Raw genomic sequence first — 21,287 nt, 5'->3', positions numbered from 1 at the left:
ATAATTTAATCCAATTTCCAGATGATGAACTTTGCGATATGAGCAATATTTATAATCCAGATGATCTAAGGCAGCGTGTCCCTTTGTGTAACAGTTTAACTGGAACCTCATACTGATGATGAAATAATTAATACTGTGGTCCCCTAGAAGTAATTGCGTCTGCACATGATGAAGTAAATACTGAGTTGCATTTGGGCAATTCCACGTAACACTGAGACTACGATTTTTTTACTTTAAAAGTATTCCAAACAAAAACGATTGATTGCATAGTTAAACAAACCATACAACTGCATGCGCAATAACTACTTTTAATCATTTCCACAGAAGATTTTACAAAAACACATTCACTCGAAGAACTGTGCAGATGTAAAGTTTGGTAACAGAATGATGGTAAAATGTGACCACGTTTTCCCAAAACTCTTAAATATCTACTCTGAATTAAGATTCAAAGATGTCTGCAGAAGGAATGGGGTGTCAACTATGATATAACACCTTGAGTTTGAAAACATTTATTTTGGTTATTGAACTACAGTAAGCGCTCTATTCAATCAGATCCGCTCTAGTCGGCATCCGCATAGCTGTTGTTTTGGCGGTGTTTGAGAAAGAACTGTATACTTAAAGCGGACATTGCCATTGGCTGCACAGCGTCGCATTACAAGAAATTCAATGCAGCCTTGTTTAGAAGTTCTAACACTGGATTGTGAGATGTAATCTACAATAGGATGACTGAAACCCTCATGATTGATTTCATGATTTTTCAATTTGAGTGTAATTATTTCTATATAGCCTACACTTTCTCGTTCTGAACTTCTAACGGGTGGGGCAAGTGTGGCTTTGTGACAATGATCGCAAGAGCAGCTGCTCACCAATTTGACGGCTATAACGCAGTTCCACCTTTGAGACCACCAAAACATCCTCTATTTGGGTGTCTGCTATCGCCAGTTAACACTTGATCTGATTGAATCTAGGCCTAAGTGAAGTGGATTAACACCCAGTAACAGAATGATAGTAACATAATGACATCATGGGTCCCTGATTTGGACTATACAGAAATTATGGATTATGGATGTAATTCTCTTCATGGGGATGTATCCTGAATCCTACACAAAGGTAGGAAAGCTTCCTTTGCATGCTTGGGTATTGTTCTACACACTGGCTATTATTCAACCCCCAATCAAGACCAAATTTGGTTGTTACGGATCAGACCAAATCTGTACCAGTCACAGACGTCTATGTTTCATAAGTTTGGACATCACAGTAGTTCACAGTAGAACACAGTAAAGTACAGGACAGCAGAGTAGAATTCAGTACAGCACAATACAGTACACTACAGTAGGGTGCAACTTTCAAGAGTAAGTTGAAAGCCGGACTGAGTTCCTTAAAATAAAAAATAAATAAAAATAATATATATATATGTATACAGCACCAGTCAAACGTTTGGACACACCTATTATTCCAGGGTTTTTCTATAATTTTACTATTTTCTACATTGTAGAATAGTCATTACTCACTTTTGTGAGATACTGTATATTATGTTAACTAATAGCAAAGATACGTTTTGGAATTGGCCTAATCAAGGCCAAATTAAATCTGACATGATACCCTTTGGATTTATAATTGTATAATGTCATTGTACTAGCTAGTACACAGTGCAGGTTTTAATTATGACCAGAGGGACTGTCTAAGTGCCAAATTATCCTAGGTAGATTTAAAACAGCATAATTCTGCGGTTCTGGTGAGAACTGGCAAAATGTTTCACAAACACATCCACGTTGAGGGAGCATGCCCTCCTTGACTCAACACTGAGAATTCCGAGGTGACTTAACCTGTCATCAACCATTGTTGTCCTAAGGTGGGTTTTAATCCATTTTAAAGCTGAGAAGCTTCTCTCGCAAGAAGCACTGCTGACTGGTATAACAACATAAATCTTACAATGTCGAAATAGCTTATGGAAGACCTCTTTATACGGTTCTAGAAACACAACAAAGTCAAGAATGTTGTACTCTTTAGGTTGAGAGACTGGACCCCTTGCATTATCTCACAATTATTTTTGAAAAACGCCTCTGTAGCTCAGCTGTGAGACTGTCAAGCACCTGATAAAAGATAGCTCTTTGGAAGCTCTCACCATCACTTTGGTCACTATTTTTCTGTCCTACAGTGCTCATCATCAATGAGTCGTGAAATCTTAAGCTTGTTTTAGGCTGCCTTTTACATACTGTTTGTACACTTATTTTGCAGTGCTCTGCAATCTCTCAACCTCTTTCCATAGTTCTCCAAAGTAACCCTCACTTCTGAAGTCCTGTAATGTGTCTGTAAGGGCACATACTAGATCCACAGAGCTTGCTAGGTCAAGAGAGCTTGATTGGAGAATGTCAGAAAGACATTTGGCATCACCAAGCACTTTACAAAAGTTAACCAAAAGCCCTATGAAATGTAAATCTATCTGAGAAAGAAGGCCCCTTGCCTCCACTATTTTCAAGTGTGATATCCTGTAGCACTCTCAGAACTGCTGGAAGCCTGTCCCTCAGATTACGGCATGCCATGTATCTGCATGCCCACCTTACATCCGTAAGTCTCTGAGGTTCCCTGGGCTGCTGCTGTGGATATGGCTCTTTCTGAACTGCAAGCCACTTGAGATGAATGTATGAGCCAGATACAAAGTTATTAAGCTTCTGCAGGAGAGCAAAAAAGTTAACTGCCTCAAGCACTGATTTTACAGCATCGACAAGAACGAATTTCAAACAATGTGCATTACAGTGCACATAAAATGCAAATCTTGCACTGTTTTTAATCCGTGCAGACACACCAGAATGCTTTCCGCTCATGACGGATGTACCGTCATAGTGTAACAGTGTAGGTTCCGTCCCTCTCTTCGCCCCAACCTGGGCTCGAACCAGGGACCCTTGCACACATCAACAACTGACACCCCACAAAGCATCGTTACCCATCGCGCCACAAAAGCCACGGCCCTTGCAACGCAAGGGGAAACCCTACTTCAAGTCTCAGAGCGAGTGACGTCACTGACTGAAACGCTATTAGGGCGCACCACCGCTAACTAACTAGCCATTTCACATCGGTTACAATAGCCTTGCCCCACAAGATTATTTCTGTAGTCCAGACCATGCTGCATCTAATCTTTCAGCTGACTGAAAGTGTAAAAAGCTTTCATGGATGGCCCCGTTGTAATAGTACCTCACAACTAAAGAATTTAGTTGCAATTACTGAACACTAAAAACTTCACTTTCTTTTACTTCTCTTATTACTTCACTTTGTACCATCTCAGCTCTCAAGAACTTAATTCTGGATTTGGTGGCTTGTGTACTTAGCATTGCCACATGCATTCATCCTTTTCTCTATGAGAGGATCATGCTTTGCTATTTCTTCTAAGATTGTCAAAAAGTGCCCTTGTTCTGAGAGTCATCAAACTATCGATGACCTCTCTGCGCTATATTTTGAGTGGCATTTAATAGGAGCACATCTGCAATTGTTTTAATGTAAGTACAGTTTTCCTTCACTTTCTTTTTCCGGTCCTCATATATGACATCTAACATTGATGAGTTGCTGTCAATAGCCCTTTTATACTGATTCCAAGCATACGTAGCATTGATATGATGTCTGCCTTCGAATGGAGCTTAAACCCAGAATCTTTAAACAGTGCCTTTTTCCTGTTACGAAAACCAGACTGTGATGTGAAGGCAGATTCAGGTGTATTGCGCAGAGAAAAATGCCTATTGGCGAAACAATAACTTGAATCTTGACTTACAGAATATTCAAGCCATGAATTGTCCTTATACCGGGTGCTGTTGAAAGCCCTTTTCCTAGTACCATGCTGAGTTCTGGGAAATGTTGTCAAACACGTCTGTACAGGACCCTCTTCTCTGGTTCTTGAAATGTCTGAAATACCAGTTAAATAATGTGGCATATCTCTATGGAAATGTATAATTAAGGGATCCACAAGATTAGATACTAACAGCTGCTAACTAAAGTTTGTAGTTTAAAGTATTAGGACTGGCCTACCATTGGGTCCTTCTGGAACAGCATATCTGGTGCTTGATGGAGTTGGGAGGGGCTCGATGACATCTCCTGGCAGCTCTGGCTCACTGTCTTGCTCAGAGCCAGAGGTCTCTGTGTCATCCCTTGATACATATATTACATTACAATAACACAATAACCATTAGTGTATAATCACAATAAAAATGCCACAGTCATCCAAACAAGAACACACAGGAATCAACAACCAACATTTTAAAGTGAGGCTTAATCTGACAAAATCATCTATTACAAGCTGAAGCTAAACTTAAATGCTGAACTGGGCATGTGACTGACTGCCTGGTAGATGGTCTGGCCTGGTGGTGGTAGACTGGGTCCTTGTGAAGTCTGACCACACTGACTCTGACTAGCCTCAGGTAGGGAGCTGCTCTGGGGTCCGGTGGTGATGCAAGGTCTGGGGTCTGTTTGCACCTGATCTGCCTGTTGTGCTTCTTTAAAAAGAAGTCTGATAGCGCTCCCTTTCTTTTCATGTTTAATTGACCCTATGCAAAAATAAGACCGTCTGTGGTTACATCTAAGCATCCAATTACCCACATTTTAGTCCAATCTCAATCTTAATTACAAATCCCCATGATCATAACTTTACCTTAAAATCAACTACCAGCTTAAGTTACTAGTTAGATCATGGCTAGCCCTGCTCTGCAGTAAGTAACTTAGCTAGCAGCAAATTGTGGTAATCTTTTGAGTAACGTTAACTGGTTGATAATAACAATCATTCGTTTTGAGTTCAAGTACACAAATCTAACTGAGTTAATGGATTTCAAATTGCTGAATGTTAACTTGCTGAACACTGACAGCTGGTGCCTACTAGTTACCCCACATTAGCTAAACATTCGTATACTGTGACTTACAACACTGCACTGTATATGCGTGTATTACTAGCACAGATGTAAACATAATGTTAGGCTAAATTGGGAACCGATCTCTCTTATCTGATTAACTGTCTGATAATGGAGTCAAAGGTCTAACAGGCTGACCAAATTTAGAAATCTATGTTATTCAATTATTGCGCGTGTCAACGAGCATCTGTGTTGCCAAGGGCTAAAATAGAAGTCCTTTCTATTTCTGACGCAGATCGCGCTGCAAGTCCTGCCTCTCCCATCTCCTCATTGGTTTATAGAAGCAGGTACCCACGTACCATCTTCTCATTGGTTATACCCACGTGGGTAATTGAAAGACAAACTGTTTTGCTGGTCGGCGTAGTAATACTATGAAAGTTTAGATGCCATTCACCATATCAGTTCAAAGATGAAAAAGTCCTGGAAGGAGAAGAGATGACTAGAAACGATTCGGTTGACCGTTTTATGTGTGGAATAATTGTTGGAGTAGAGGACCTTGTGCATTTCAGGTAAAATAAAAACTCTGTTTATATCCCAGGACAAATTAGCTAGCAACAGCAAGCTAGCTAAATAGGACAAATTAGCTAGCAAGTGCAAGCTAACTAGCTAAATTGCCATAAATGTTTAATGCTTTTCGACCTGTCCCCAAGTTAATGTAATTGGTTCGGAGTTTGTTTTGATATTTTAATCTGCATGTCGTGATCGCGTTTGGTCTAGGGGGACAAAATAAATGTATGCACGATGGCGCCGGTTTGGGTTCCGTGTTACGTTAACTTACACAGCAACTCAACTTTCGTAAAAGTTGTTCAGGAAACCTAAACCAGATGCTAAACCTTAAAACTTACTTCAAATATGATGCTTTCGCCAATCGCGAAAAGAGCTTGTGAAGCTGTGGAAATATTATATCTTCTTCTTCTGTATATTCTTCTTATTCTTATTCTTCTGTATCTTGCAACCAACAATAATATTCTCTCTTCCTCATCCTCGCTTTGAAAAATGCGTCGCCGAACGTCAAAACAAATGAGATGTCAGTCAGCATCAAACTGCCAGTAGCGAATTACATTTTGTGTGGCACCCGGATTGGCCAATCAGATGTCAGGGGTGTCCAGTGCCACAGCCGGGCACCCCTCTGGCTCCGCCCCTGTGTATACCCCCTTCAAGTGAAATGTTACCCAGATATTCAGGGATCTCCTGTGTCTACTCATCCAGTGGGGCTACCTCCAGGGCCGGCTTACCAAACGGGCACACAGGGCATGTGCCCCGGGGCCTCTGACCTCCAGGGAGCCCCCAGGTCGGGTGCCCCGGGGCCCCAAATGCGGTAGTCCGGCCCTGGACCATGTTGGGAGCCAGGGGTGGTGGTGGTGTGTGTATTTAGGGTGGGAGGTGTTTAAAAGGTAGACACAGTGGCACAACTTAGCCATATCATATAGAATTTAGGGACTGCAAATTACAGGGGTGTATCTACTCACAAAAACAAAAGCCTGTTATTAAACTTGAAGAAGAAATATTGGAGCTACATTTAAACCACTCTCAGCAAAGATTTAATTTCATCTGGAATATTTTCACTCTGTAAGTATGACCATACAGTTTATATATTGTATGAAGAAATTAGACTGACAACACATTTTGATCATCACAATAATATTTTTTAAAACTTTTAGTACGTACAGTTCAGTTAGTTAGTTACTTATAGTTTAGTTAGCTATTTAAGTACTCTAATTGTGTTAGTACTCAAAATATGAAGTACATAATTACTTATTTCTAATTGAAATTCAGTGAGGAGTAAATTCCCAGTGTGAATTTAACCAGCTGAAATTGTAACCAACAGTAGATGTACCAAACAGGGACAGTACATTGGCCAGGGACTGCTCCAGGGTCATCATGATCATACAGCAGATGTACCAAATGTATAAAATGATACTCATTAAAAACATGCTATTCCTTTTGATGTCTCTGTACAGTCCTTTGAAATTGACTGATCAGAACAGTTGAAAGTTTTGTAATACATGCTCACTAATCACTCTCACAGTCACACTTTGGCTCCTCTCACTGTTTTCAATCAGCAATGGCTTTGTTTCATCCTACATTTTTTTATTTCATTTCATTTCAACTTTATTTAACCAGGTAGGCTAGTTGACAACAAGTTCTCATTTGCAACTGCGACATGGTCAAGATAAAGCATAGCAATTTGACACATACAACAACACAGAGTTACACATGGAATAAACAAAACATACAGTCAATAATACAGTAAAACAAAAGAAAACAAAAAGTCTATATACAGTGAGTGCAAATGAGGTAAGTTAAGGCAATAAATAGGCCATGGTGGCGAAGTAATTACAATATAGCAATAAAACACTGGAATGGTAGATGTGCAGAAGATGAATGTGCAAGTAGAGATACTGGGGTGCAAAGGAGCAAGATAAATAAATAAATACAGTATGGGGATGAGGTAGGTAGATAGATGGGCTGTTTACAGATGGGCTATGTACAGGTGCAGTGATCTGTGAGCTGCTCTGACAGCTGGTGCTTAAAGCTAGTGAGGGAGATATGAGTCTCCAGCTTCAGAGATTTTTGCAGTTCGTTCCAGTCATTGGCAGCAGAGAACTGGAAGGAAAGACGACCAAAGGAGGAATTGGCTTTGGGGGTGACCAGTGAGATATACCTGCTGGAGCGCGTGCTACGAGTGGGTGCTGCTATGGTGACCAGTAAGCTGAGATAAGGCGGGGCTTTACCTAGCAGAGACTTGTAGATAACCTGTAGCCAGTGGGTATGGCGACAACTATGAAGCGAGGGCCAACCAACGAGAGCGTACAGGTCGCAATGGTGGGTAGTGTATGGGGCTTTGGTGACAAAACGGATGGAACTGTGATAGACTGCATCCAGTTTGTTGAGTAGAGTGTTGGAGGATATTTTATAGATGACATCACCGAAGTTGAGGATCGGTAGGATGGTCAGTTTTACGAGGGTATGTTTGGCAGCATGAGTGAAGGATGCTTTGTTGCGATATAGGAAGCCGATTCTAGATTTCATTTTGGATTGGAGATGCTTAATGCGAGTCTGGAAGGAGTGTTTACAGTCTAACCAGACAGCCAGGAATTTGTAGTTGTCCACGTATTCTAAGTCAGAGCCGTCCAGAGTAGTGATGCTGGGCGGGTGAGCAGGTGCGGGCAGTGATCGATTGAATAGCATGCATTTAGTTCAACTTGCGTTTAAGAGCAGTTGGAGGCCACGGAAGGAGAGTTGTATTGCATTGAAGCTCGTCTGGAGGTTAGTTAAGACAGTGTCCAAAGACGGGCCAGAAGTATACAGAATGGTGTCGTCTGCGTAGAGGTGGATCAGAGAATCACCAGCAGCAAGAGCAACATCATTGATGTATACAGAGAAGAGAGTCGGCCCGAGAATTGAACTCTGTGGCACACCCATAGAGATTGCCAGAGGTCCGGACAACAGGCCCTCCGATTTGACACACTGAACCCTATCAGAGAAGTAGTTGGTCAACCAGGCGAGGCAATCATTTGAGAAACCAAGGCTGTCGAGTCTGCCAATAAGAATGTGGTGATTGACAGAGTCGACATCCTTGGCCAGGTCGATGAATACGGCTGCACAGTAATGTCTCTTATCGATGGCGGTTATGATGTCGTTTAGGACCTTGAGCAAGGCTGAGGTGCATCCATGACCAGCTCTGAAACCAAATTGCATAGCGGAGAAGGTACGGTGGGATTCGAAATGGTCGGTAATCTGTTTGTTAACTTGGCTTTCGGAGACCTTGGAAAGACCTTAGAAAGACAGGGTAGAATAGATATAGGTCTGTAGCAGTTTGGGTCTAGAGTGTCACCCCCTTTGAAGAGAGGGGTAGCTTTCCAATCTTTGGGAATCTCAGACAATACGAAAAAGAGGTTGAACAGGCTAGTAATAGGGTTTGCAACAATTTCGGCAGATCATTTTAGAAAGAGAGGGCCCAGATTGTCTAGCCCGGCTGATTTGTATGGGTCCAGATTTTGCAGCTCTTTCAGACCATCAGCTATCTGGATTTGGGTGAAGGAGAAATGGTGGGATCATTGGCGGGTTGCTGTGGAGGGTGCCGGGCAGTTGACCGGGGTAGGGGTAGCCAGGTGGAAAGCATGACCAGCTGTAGAGAAATGCTTATTGAAATTCTCAATTATAGTGGATTTATCAGCGGTAACAGTGTTTCCTAGCCTCAGAGCAGTGGGCAGCTGGGAGGAGGTGCTCTTATTCTCCATGGACTTTACTATGTTCCAGAATTTTTTTGAGTTGGTACTACAGGATGCAAATTTCTGTTTGAAAAAGCTAGCCTTAGCTTTTCTAACTGCCTGTGTATATTTGTTCCTAACTTCCCTGAAAAGTTGCATATAATGGGGGCTATTCGATGCTAATGCAGAATGCCACAGAATGTTTTTGTGCTGGTCAAGGGCAGACAGGTCTGGAGTGAAGCAAGGACTATATCTATTCCTAGTTCACTTTTTTTTTGAGTGGGGCATGCTTATTTAAGATGGTGAGGAAGGCACTTTTAAAGAATAGCCAGGCATCATCTACTGACGGGATGAGCTCAATGTCATTCCAGGATACCCCGGCCAGGTCGATTAGAAAGGCCTGCTCGCAGAAGTGTTTTAGGGAGCGTTTGACAGTGATGAGGGGTGGTCGTTTGGTCACAGATCCATTACGGATGCAGGCAATGAGGCAGTGATTGCGGAGATCTTGATTGAAAACAGCAGAGGTGTGTTTGGAGGGCGAGTTAGTTAGGATGACATCTATGAGGATGCCCGTGTTTACGGATTTGGGGTTGTACCTGGTAGGTTCATTGAAAATTTGTGTGAGATTGAGGGCATCAAGCTTAGATTGTAGGATGGCCTGGGTGTTAAGCATGTCCCAGTTTAGGTCACCTAGTAGCACAAGCTCAGAAGATAGATTGGGTGCAATCAATTCACATATGGTATCGAGGGCACAGCTGGGGGCAGAGGGAGGTCTATAGCAAGCGGCAACAGTGAGAGAGTTCTTTCTGGAAAGGTGAATTTTTAGAAGTAGAAGCTCGAATTGTTTGGGTACAGACTTGGATAGTAATACAGAACTCTGCAGGCTATCTTTGCAGTAGATTGCAACACCGCCCCCTTTGGCAGTTCTATCTTGGTGGAAAATTTTATAGTTAGCGATGGAGATTTCAGGGTTTTTGGTGGTTTTCCTTAGCCAGGATTCAGACACGGCTAAGACATCCGGGTTGGCAGAGTGTGCTAAAGCATTGAGTAAAACAAACTTAGGGAGTAGGCTTCTAATGTTAACATGCATGAAACCAAGGCTTTTACGGTTACAGAAGTCAACAAATGAGAGCACCTGGGGAGTGGGAGTGGAGCTAGGCACTGCAGGACCTGGATTAACCTCTATATCACCAGAGGAACAGAGAAGTAGGATAAGGGTATGGCTAAAGGCTATACGAACTGGCCGTCTAGCACGTTCGGAACAGAGAGTAAAAGGAGCAGGTTTCTGGGCACGATAGCATAGATTTAAGGCATAGTGTACAGACAAAGGTAAGGTAGGATGTGAGTACATTGGAGGTAAACCTATTCATTGAGTAATGATGAGAGAGATATAGTCTCTAGAGACATTTAAACCAGGTGATGTCATCGCATATGTAGGAGGTGGAACAACATGGTTGGTTAAGGCATATTGAGCAGGGCTAGAGGCTCCACAGTGAAATAAGACAATAATCACTAACCAGGACAGTAATGTTCGACGCATATTGATATTAGAGAGAGGCATGCGTAGCCAAGTGAACATATGGGTCCAGTGAGCGGTTGGGCTGACTGGGGACACAGCGATTGAGACAGTTAGCAGGCCGATGCTAACAAGCTAACAGTTAGTAGGCCGGGGCTAAACAAGCTAGCAGTTAGCAGTCCGGGGCTTGCAAGCTAGCAGTTAGCAGACCGGGTTAGCAAGCAAGCAGTTGGCAGACCGGGGCTAGCAGTTAGCAGACCGGGGCAGGCAAGCTAGCAGACTGGGGCAAGCAAGCTAGCAGTTACCAGACCGGGGCTAGCAGGTTAGCCTTTGGGGGACGTTGCGATGGGGTAAGTCTGTTTTTGCCTCTTTATGCGGTGACGTCGATAGACCAGTCGTGGAATTAGTAGGGTTCCAAGTAACTCTAGGTAGCTAGTAGGCCGCGGTTAGCAGAATGGGCCTTCAGCAGACGTTGCGCCTGAGGGGCCTGTTGGAATCCTCGGGTAGATTATGTCGGTATTCCAGTCGTAGAGGATCGGCGGGGTGCCGTGCCCCATACCGGCAGTAGAAGGGGTCCGGATATTGTAGCCCAGGAGTGGGCTTTGGTGGTAGCACAGGAGCCCTGGCCGGGCTAGCTTCAGGCTAATTGGTGCTTGCTCTGGGATGGAAACGCTAGCCAGGAGTAGTCACCCGGGATTGCGGTTAGCTAGTTGTGAAAATCCAGATGAAAATGTTCATAGTTTGCGGTAGGAATCCGGGGATATGTGGAGAAAATAAATGTAAAAAATAATAGGTCCGTTATGCTCTGGTTTGAGTCACGTTGTTCGAACTGGCGAGAGCTTTCCGAGCTAAAGGTTAGCTGATGACCGCTAGCAATGGTTTGCTGACTGATAGCTGGTTAGCTGGCTGATAGCTGGCTAGCTTCAGTTGAGGGATTCCAGATCCGAAGTAAATAGAAATACTTTAGAAAAAAAACAGATCCACGCCACATTGGGTGAGGTGGTTTGCAGGAGAGTATATTTAGAAGTTGAGGTTTAGGAAAATATTTTTAAAAGATATGCGAAGAAAAATATGTAAAAAGATATATACAAGGGACACGACAGGACAAAGACAAAGACGTCTGACTGCTACACCATCTTGGATTCATCCTAGTTTATAATACACTATGGAGAGGCTATTCACTGTCTTATGCCAATTCAACTGTTTGGTTTGGTCACAGTATGGGCTAATCGTGACTATGGTTCGATAAAGCTATTAGCCATACAGTATGGCATTTATTTATTTTTTATTATGACTCAAATATAAAAGGCTTTTAGAAAAGTGACTCAGTACACTCAGTTCGTAGCAAAAATGTGTTAAAAAATATGTTATTTTTCCTAACCTCTAACCACTCTTACTATCCTGCCTGCCACTGACACTCACTAACCTCCTGGTTGATACCTCACATACTGTCAGCTTGGGTATTTGAACTTGCAACCTTTGCAACCTTTTGGTTACTAGTCCAACACTAAGCTACGCTGCCTCCCCAAGAATGAAGAAAGTATCGCAAAGAAAAGGTTGGTTGAAAATTGTCTGAGATCAAAGCAAAGTTTATTTGTCACGTGTGCCGAATACAACAGGTGTAGACATTACAGTGCAATGCTAACTTACAGGCTCTAACCAATAGTGCAAAAAAGGTATTAGGTGAACAATAGGTAGGTAAAGAAATAAAACACCATAAAAAGACAGGCTATATACAGTAGCGAGGCTATAAAAGTAGCGAGGCTACATACAAACTCCGGTTAGTCAGGCTGATTGAGGTAGTATGTACATGTAGATATGGTTAAAGTGACTATGCATATATGATGAACAGAGAGTAGCAGTAGCGTAAAGAGGGGTTGGTTGGTGGGTGGCGGGACACAATGCAGATAGCCCGGTTAGCCAATCTGCGGGAGCGCTGGTTGGTCGGGCCAATTGAGGTAGTATGTACATATATGTATAGTTAAAGTGACTATGCATATATGATAAACAGAGAGTAGCAGCAGCGTAAAAAGAGGGGTTGGGGGGGTTGGGTCAACAGTAATCACAGCATGATCATACCCCTATGATACAATCAGCTACAGGTAGGACAGATTTAGGATCAGCATACCTCCTTCATAGGCTGGACCAATTTGTTTGTGTTTTAGCCAACTCCTCTGACTATTCATGTATGGTATGGCAATGATAATCTGAGGCGTTGACTGAAGCAGACATGGGATCAGACACCTAATTTCATCCTGGTCCTAACCATTAGGGGCCAAAGGTCAGTGTCTTAGCAGACAATACATTCTCCTCCACTAGGGCTTGTGGGACTCCTCTCTCAGACAGGATGTGTTATGTCATCATTTTCCTGCTGGCCCTGCTGAGCCGTTTCCTGTTTGCCGTCCATGGCGTGGCGACGTGTGGTCGCCGTCAAAGGTGGAGTGGAAATGGTAACAACGTCTATATAATGTATATAGCCTTACAGTGTCTTCTACAGCAATGACACACTAATAATGATGATCACTCAGGATCATTACCTATCATACACGATTATGTCTTATAATAACTGCATTAAAAATGCATTACACTTGTTGGCAAAGAGAAGTATTACCCAAACTAGTTCTGGAACAAATGTTGTGTTGTAAGAATAAACGTTAACACTTTACTTGACACCCAGTGGCATAACACAGTATGACATGGTCATAACCATGTCATAATATATCATAACAGTTGACGTAACTTGTCCTAACCTGTCATAATATGGTCATAACACTGTCATGACCCATATATTTACAGCGGTTGTGACGTGTTATTTCATGGCTGGTTATGAAACCCACATAATTTGTTTTTTCCCTGCCAAGAAGTTTCCTTTGAAAGTTTGTTTCTTAAATCCTTTGTTGTAATGAATTCTTTACAGTCATGTTTTTTTCATCCTATTTTAAATAAGTTGTAGAAAATACACTTTATGACACTGTCATGAAGCATTAAGGAAAGGGGGATACCTAGTTAGTTGTACAACTTAATGCATTCAATTGAAATTTGTCTTCTGCATTTAATCCAACCCCTCTGAATCAGAGAGGTGCGGGGGGCTGCCATAATCAACATCTACGTTTTCAGCACCCGGGGAAGAATGGGTTAACTGCCTTGCTCAGGGGCAGAAAGACAGATTTTTACCTTGTCAGCTCGGGGATTTGATCCAGCAACCTTTCGGTTACTGGTTACTGGCCCAACGCCCAACGTTCTAACCACTAGGCTATCTGCTGCCCCGGCTGCCATAATCGACCATCCTGCATCACTTTACTTGGACTAAGAAAATACACTTTATGACACTGTCAAGAATTATTTTGACCATCCTGTGTCACTTGGACTAAGAAAATACACTTTATGACACTGTCAAGAAGCATTATGACCATCATAAGCATATAAGGCAGATAGGTCTATTACATACATGGTGTCTTGTCCTGCTCCTGAAATCTGCTTCTGCATTCATCCCAGACAGCAGCAACAGACCATTGGCGTAGGTGCATGTCTGACATCAATGTGTGCACAATTACAATGATAATTTAACATGGCAAATAAATAAATAAATAGTTTAACATAAACCCACTGTTGACCCGCAGGCTATGGTGTAATGGAATGTTTTGCCTTGTGTAGGTTTTGACACTCTTATGTAGGTGTCATAACCAGCCATAAAATAACTACCATGGTAGGTTTTGTGGGTTTTTACACTCTTATGTTGGTGTCATAAGCAGCCATAAAATAATGCAATATATGTCACAACAGGTCTAAATATATGTGCAATGATAGTGTTCTGACTATATTATAATAGGTTATGACAAGTTATGTTAGCTGTTATGACATATTATGAGATGGTTATGACTGTGTCATAATGTGTCATAATGTGTTATGACGCTGGGTGTCAAGTAAAGTGTTACCAAATAAACACATATGCCAGTGCTTCCTCCTTTTGCACTGTGTACAGTCCATCACTCCATCTACATTCCACAAGGCAGTAACTTGTCTAACATCATCCACTTATACTGCACTTATTTCCAATTTGTATTTACACTCACACTCTCAACTAATTTAGCAGCAATATGTTCCATTATATTGCATGACCTTGATATACACGTCTTCATTTTCACTTTCTACACACACACACACACACACACACACACACACACACACTACAGCGTAAGACTTACAGCGACACCTCCATTTTTGCACCATCTTCATTATCTAGTTCTGTCTCGGAGTCATAGCCCGAGTGGAAAACCTAATGAAAAACAATCAAACAGCCCCGGGGTTACAGAGCAATTGTAATAATGATTAACCACACAAATGAACTCATTAATTTGATGTGAGGAAAATGTTTTTTCCTCTCCTGTTCATGTTGCGATAAATGGAAATGTTAGATAGAAAGACATTAGCAATTCACCCGTTGGCCTAGCTGTCTTCGCAGTCTACTCTGCTCTGCCTGTGTTTTTTGTTTTACAGGGGTGGTATAGGGTTGTAAACCTTTTTGTATGGGGATAAATCATCTCTGAACTCACCACTGTATTGGTGGAACTCTTTTATGAGTTCCTGCCAGAGGCTGTGTATGCATCCAAAATATCTCTCACTCTTTATCTAAAAAAAAAGTTTCTATGTCCTTCAAAAACACTCTGTCAATCTCTTGCTTGCTGGAAGCACTGTCATTCTCCATGAAAAGCCACTCTTTACGTGTGTGTGTGTAGACGTCCAGTTATTTTACCTTCATACGCCTTTTCTCACCATTGTCTACTGCATGGTCTGGCTCAGGCCCTGAACTGAATTAACAAGCTTTATTTCACACCCTTCAAAGAGATGACACGAAATGATGTCATTGCTGACTGAAACGCAACGGTGGAATCATTTCTCCATCCATCCAAACGATGCTGAATCAGCCAGCCATCATATTGCATCCTATGTGCGGAGGGGCATGCTGAGATGGAAGCTTACTCCAGGTCCCTCTCTCCCTCTAACTTTGAAGTTCTCTCCTCATGGAGAAGGCTTTGCGCTGTCAAGTGGGATTTGCATACATAATGAGAATAATTGGCTGTCTGAAATGGGACACTTGTGGAAGCATTACTTCTTATACTGACTACCCAAAAACTGTGTGTGTTGCTAAAAATAGCTCTCCCTATCCCCTCCTCGCTGCTTTGCTTTTAGGTTCTCCCCCATGGTTTTCCTCTACCTCAGTGCCGTCATCCCTCTCAATTTGGTTCCTGGAGCTCAGCCTGCTGCAGTACAAGCTCCCAGTCAACATCTCCTCTAGCCTTGAGCTAGAGGAGCTGCTGGCTCACATCCCCATCTTAGCGGTAGGTGTTACACCACAAAACGCACAGCAACTTTCTTGGAAAGTAGACATTAAAGTATCATCTAATCTCATTGTGTGTTGTGTTGACTGACACAGGACATCTTGCAGCTGGGCCCAAAAAACTGTGCGGCTGCCCTGAAGCAGACCATGCTCATCGTGCTGGTTCTCGGTCGCTAGCTCACGCCGAAAGGAGACATGTCCCGAGACCAGCTCCCCCAGCTCCTCATGGCCTACATGGGCCTGGGCACCGACATCCTGGACATCTTTGACACCTTCACAGAGCCAGAGGTCAAGACCAACCGGGCTGTCATCAACGTAGGACTGGCCCTGTTCTCCTGGGCCCTCATGCATTTCCCCTTGGTCCTCACCGAGACCTGCCCCACCAAGCCCCAGCCCCATCCTGGCTCGTCCCAGCCTGGCTCGTCCCAGTGGAGTCTCTCTCAGGGGGTAAGCATGGCTGTGGTGGAGGGCATGCCTGGAACTCCCTCCTCCTGCTATCCAGGGCTATGCTGTTCCAGGGAAGTGTGGCGCTTGCTGTTGACTGTGGGGCTCCAGGATGGGCCGTTCCTCGTCTACCGCCTCTACCTCATGATCAGGCAGAATGTGCTCAACCAGCTGATGATCTTCTTCACCTGCAAGAACATCCTTGTCGTCTTGCTGGAGGTCTACAGGATCTTTGTGGTGTAGTGTGAGCAGCAGGAGGAGACATGAGTAGGGGGACTGGAGACGTGTGCAATGCCCTGGTGCCAACAAGCCCAGGAGGAGGTTGTGGTGTGGGAGGGAGAAGGACAGGTGAGCGAAGAACAAAGCTGCCCGACAGAAGTGGAGGTGGAGGGGGGAGGGGGGAGTTTAGGGAGGAAAGGAGAACAGAGCTGCCAGACAAAGGTGGAGGGAGAGAGGGAGAGAGAGAATCAGATCAGAGAGGTTGCCAGGTGTAGAGAGCATATACGATGCTGTGAGGCATGACTCGACCCTTAGGGGGAATCTCCTTCACACACCAGGAGTCAAGTTGAACAGATCTGCCAACTCTATAATCTCCAGTTCAAAAGTGTACCATGAAGAGACTCTGGTCTCTGGAGGAGGTTCAATGCCAAGGAGTAGAGTATACCACTGAGCAAGGGGAGTCCCTGAAGATTTGATCACACAATATTATGTAATTCCCATGATAAAGATAAAGACAAGAGAGGGAGAGAGCTGCACTTTCCATGAACACTATCACCTGACATACAATGTTCACCAAGTTCACTAGGACCCAAGTCACACTTGTGAATATCTCTGTGACCGTCTTTATATTGTATAAAATGTTATGTGTATTACTTAGGTATTGTGACTTTGTTTGTATGTGTCCTTTGGAACTATCGTAATTGGAAATGTTATAATTTTGTTACATTATACATTGAGACATAGGTATCATAGGTTAGTGTGCCATTTTTTGGTTTGGATGATGATGATGGTGGTGGTGGTGGTAAATGTTTTGAGAGAACTGTGTCTGTTTTTTTAAATCAACCTTTCCAGAAAATGCTTTCAAGTTTTACACATTGAGAAATACCTTTTTGAACAATCCTTTCTCTTTATACCATGAGATGGCAGTGTTACCAAGTCAAACAAACCACAACTCGTCTGTTGATCAGATGAAAAAATGTCTCAAACGTGTAAAAAGCTTGTGCTGTGCTCCTCGAAACGCCTCATTCTAAAAGAACCAAGCCTTTACATAGAATGATTGTCAAACGCCTAACTGCTTATATTGACAGTGACCCTTTATATAACTTGAAGGTTTAAATTGGTGTCCAGATAGAGCCCTTAAAGATCTGTCATCTTCAAATCTTAAAGTGCTGTCTCACCCGCTTTAAAACATTGGCAGGAGATGAGCAGCAGGTGTTCCCGATTAGGGATTTGAGTTCAATTCACTCTTATTACAGCCCTCTGTGTCTGTTAGCCGTAAAATAGCTCCGCTCCACCACCGAGAGTACAGGAGAGGAGAGCACTAGAAGGCAGTGTTTTTCTTCCAGTAAGCTGCCTGAATTGGTGGAGAGAGGAAAAAAGATGCATGGTATGAAAATATTTAATAATGCATCTTTAATCTGTTAAAATGTGTGTGACAAGTCGGAGACCATTACATCGGAGAGAGAGGGAGAAAGAAATAGAGAGGCAGACAGAGAGAGAGAGAGAGAAGGTGGGAGAAGGAGAGAGGGGACAGGAGAGAGAGCGAGGGAAGGAGAGAACGAGAGAGGGAGAGAGAGGAAGTGAAAAAGACAGACAGAAAAAGAGAGAGAAGCAAACAGAGAGAGAGAAGCAGAGACAGAGAAAGAGAGAATGAGAGAGTGACATATTTCTGGAATGGAAACCAGAGAGCCTCTCTAGAGGAACAGTTAAAGAGCTGTATTCTCCCAAGTGGCGCAGTGGTCTAAGGCACTGCATCTCAGTGCAAGAGGCATCACTACAGTCCCGGGTTTGAATCCAGGCTGTATCACATCTGGCCGTGATTGGGAGTCCCATAGGGTGGCACACAAAAGGCCCAGCATCGTCCGGGTTTGGCTGGGGTAGGCCGTCAGTTAAGAATTTGTTCTTAACTGGCTTGCCTAGTTAAATCAAAAGAATTCTCTCTGTTTTTGTTGTGACACATTGGTTTCAATTATCCATGGAGGACCGACTTTCACTTGAGAGATAAACATTTATAATGAAACGTACAGAGATGTCATGTCTGCCCAAATGCAGCATTCACTTAAATGTCAGATACAGATTGACCAAAATATCAGCCCACTCTCTCTAGACCATCAAAGGAATCAAGTGACACAAGCTAATGTACAATGTGGCTTCTTTAAGTCTAAGTGGCTTTTTCTAACACACCTATATGGATATGTATAAGAAAGAGCGTGTTCATGGCAGACAATTGCATGATGAAAGATCTGCTTGCCTAAGAGTCCATTTCTTCCTCAGATTAGCTGCACGCTTTAACAAGATTGTGTTGGCACGTGGGCAGATGGGACTGTCAGCTGATCGCTGCTTGAAAAACCATGGGTTGCCCTAGATAGAGATAGAGAGGAGGAGAAGAGAGTCAACTGCAAGCCCGCGTGCATGGTAAAATGAAATCAGCTCTCCACTTCTCAACAACTTCTTCACATGAACAACCACAGACTGAGCGAGAGAGACACACATGCATGCACATGCAGACAAGTACATTCGCGCATGCACACATGCACATAAGTACATTCGCGCATGCACACACACACACACACACACACACACACACACACACACACACACACACACACACACACACACACACACACACACACACACAACAGGTGAATGTTAGGGAAACTGAGAGCTTTAATCACTTGCCACGATTTCCTCTCTCATCTCAAAGAATCATGAAGGACCAAACATGCAACTTTGTGCATAATAATCAGTTGTAAATCCTTTATAAACCGGAGGCTAATGACAACATGCCAACTCCATGTTCAAAAGGGAGGAGAGAAGAGAACGATGGAAAACTTGAAATGAACTTGAGAAATTTCTGACTGCTGGCATACTTTCACTGCAGTAGCATCCACACAAGTTGGCAGGATGATTAGCTACATTTCGATTGAGCATGTAGACTTATCCTCCAGCATTCTGTTTATCAACCCCAATTTTGTAAGATCTCGTCTGTGCCCACTTTTGGACTTTTCTGCCCACCTTAACTGACCCAGAATTTTGGGTAAACAATCGCAACGCTCCAATGGATTGCAACCGGGGTTGAATCCGACACCAGATAAGCTCATGTTTAAATTGCATGAAGGCCAATGAGGGCTATGGCAAAAACAGAGTTTTCCTCAAAAATTACATGTTTACATTTACCGTGCAACAGGCATACTTGCTACGGTGATTCCTGAAATGCAGACACCTGTTGGAGTATTTTTTTAATCTTAAATTATTACATTGATTGCTAGCTCAGCTTGTTAAGTAGCTAGCAGTCTAAGTAGGCATGTTTCCATTGACCCAGGTTTATTGCGACATGTGTAATGGAATTGGCAGATATAGGAGACATATTCTAATGATCAACATTTTGATCCATTCGACAGAAAAACATTTTTTGTTGAACTTTCTTTATTGCATCAAAATAATTAATTAAATTAATAATAATTGTCCAGCTGGAAGGCCGGTCTGCGCTTCGCGTGCTAAATGATACACCCTATGGCGTTTCCGGTGTATTGGGATCTGAAAATAAATGTAGTCCTGCTTTGTGGCACTTCGCGATGGCTCTATGGTGATACTGATCGCAATATACTGTACGTTGTCGTGAGTGTAGATATGGTTGTCCTTGTTCGATAGAGCCATTGGACGTCTTTCAGCGGATTCGTTGCTAAATATAGGAGCTGACACATTTTTTTCCAGTCTCTGAAAGACTACAACTCGTGTAGGGTGGTGCTTCGTGCTCTGGCCCCATCCCTCCCTCAATGCAGGCTTTTTTGAAAGGGAGGCAGACACTAACAACACAATCCTTTGGACAAAACTGAAAAAACTGACCAGACCACAATGGCTTCAAGTGATTCCTCTCATTAACACGAATCTGACGATGGAGCATTCTTTTTTGTTGCTACATGGTGACATTCCACCATACATGTTTCAACCGGAAAATAGCAAAGAGGATTCAAAACAAAGAGTTGGATTTAGCTAGAAGCTCAGCTATACCTGATGCCAGCCCCAAGAGGGCAAATGACAAATACGGTGGCTAGCTAAGTAAGTCATTTTTCCTGCAAGTCACCTAGCTAGCTAGCTAACTTTAGTAAATCTACTGAAACCCACATTGTGTATTGCTGGCTAACATACTACTGCGGGGGGAAATGTAATAATTTTTCTGTTTGCTAACTTAGATAGCTAGTTAGGAGGTTATGTAGTCTAGCAATCCTAAATTAGCTAAACAACTACAGATTGCCAAATCTATGACTAAAAATAGAAGAAGTTTTACAATTTGAGATCTATTGTATCTCAATTGTAAAAGGACTCCAAACAGATGTAAATAACAACTACTGGTTATCCTGCAAGGTAGCTCACTACGTTTACTAGCTAACATTGAGGAGAAACAACAATTGAATTGTTGGAAATCTCAATAAATTATTAGCTGGTATTACTATAAAAATATTTGCCTAAGCATGCCTTTTAGACATGGCTCTAACTAGATACTGTCTGCCTACCTACCTTGGTATATCTGTACGGTCTGGTCACTGAAAAGGTTGAGAGTTATGCCATATGCCTTTCTAATAGGCTAGATATTGTTCAACTGGTCTACCCTTATGTTGTTAGGCTGGCACAGTTCAACTGTCATTCAAACTGTGCAATGGAGTGTA

The sequence above is a fragment of the Salmo trutta genome, chromosome 28, assembly GCF_901001165.1.
Source record: "Salmo trutta chromosome 28, fSalTru1.1, whole genome shotgun sequence".
Lineage (NCBI taxonomy): Eukaryota > Metazoa > Chordata > Actinopteri > Salmoniformes > Salmonidae > Salmo > Salmo trutta.
This window is presented reverse-complemented; position numbering follows the sequence as displayed.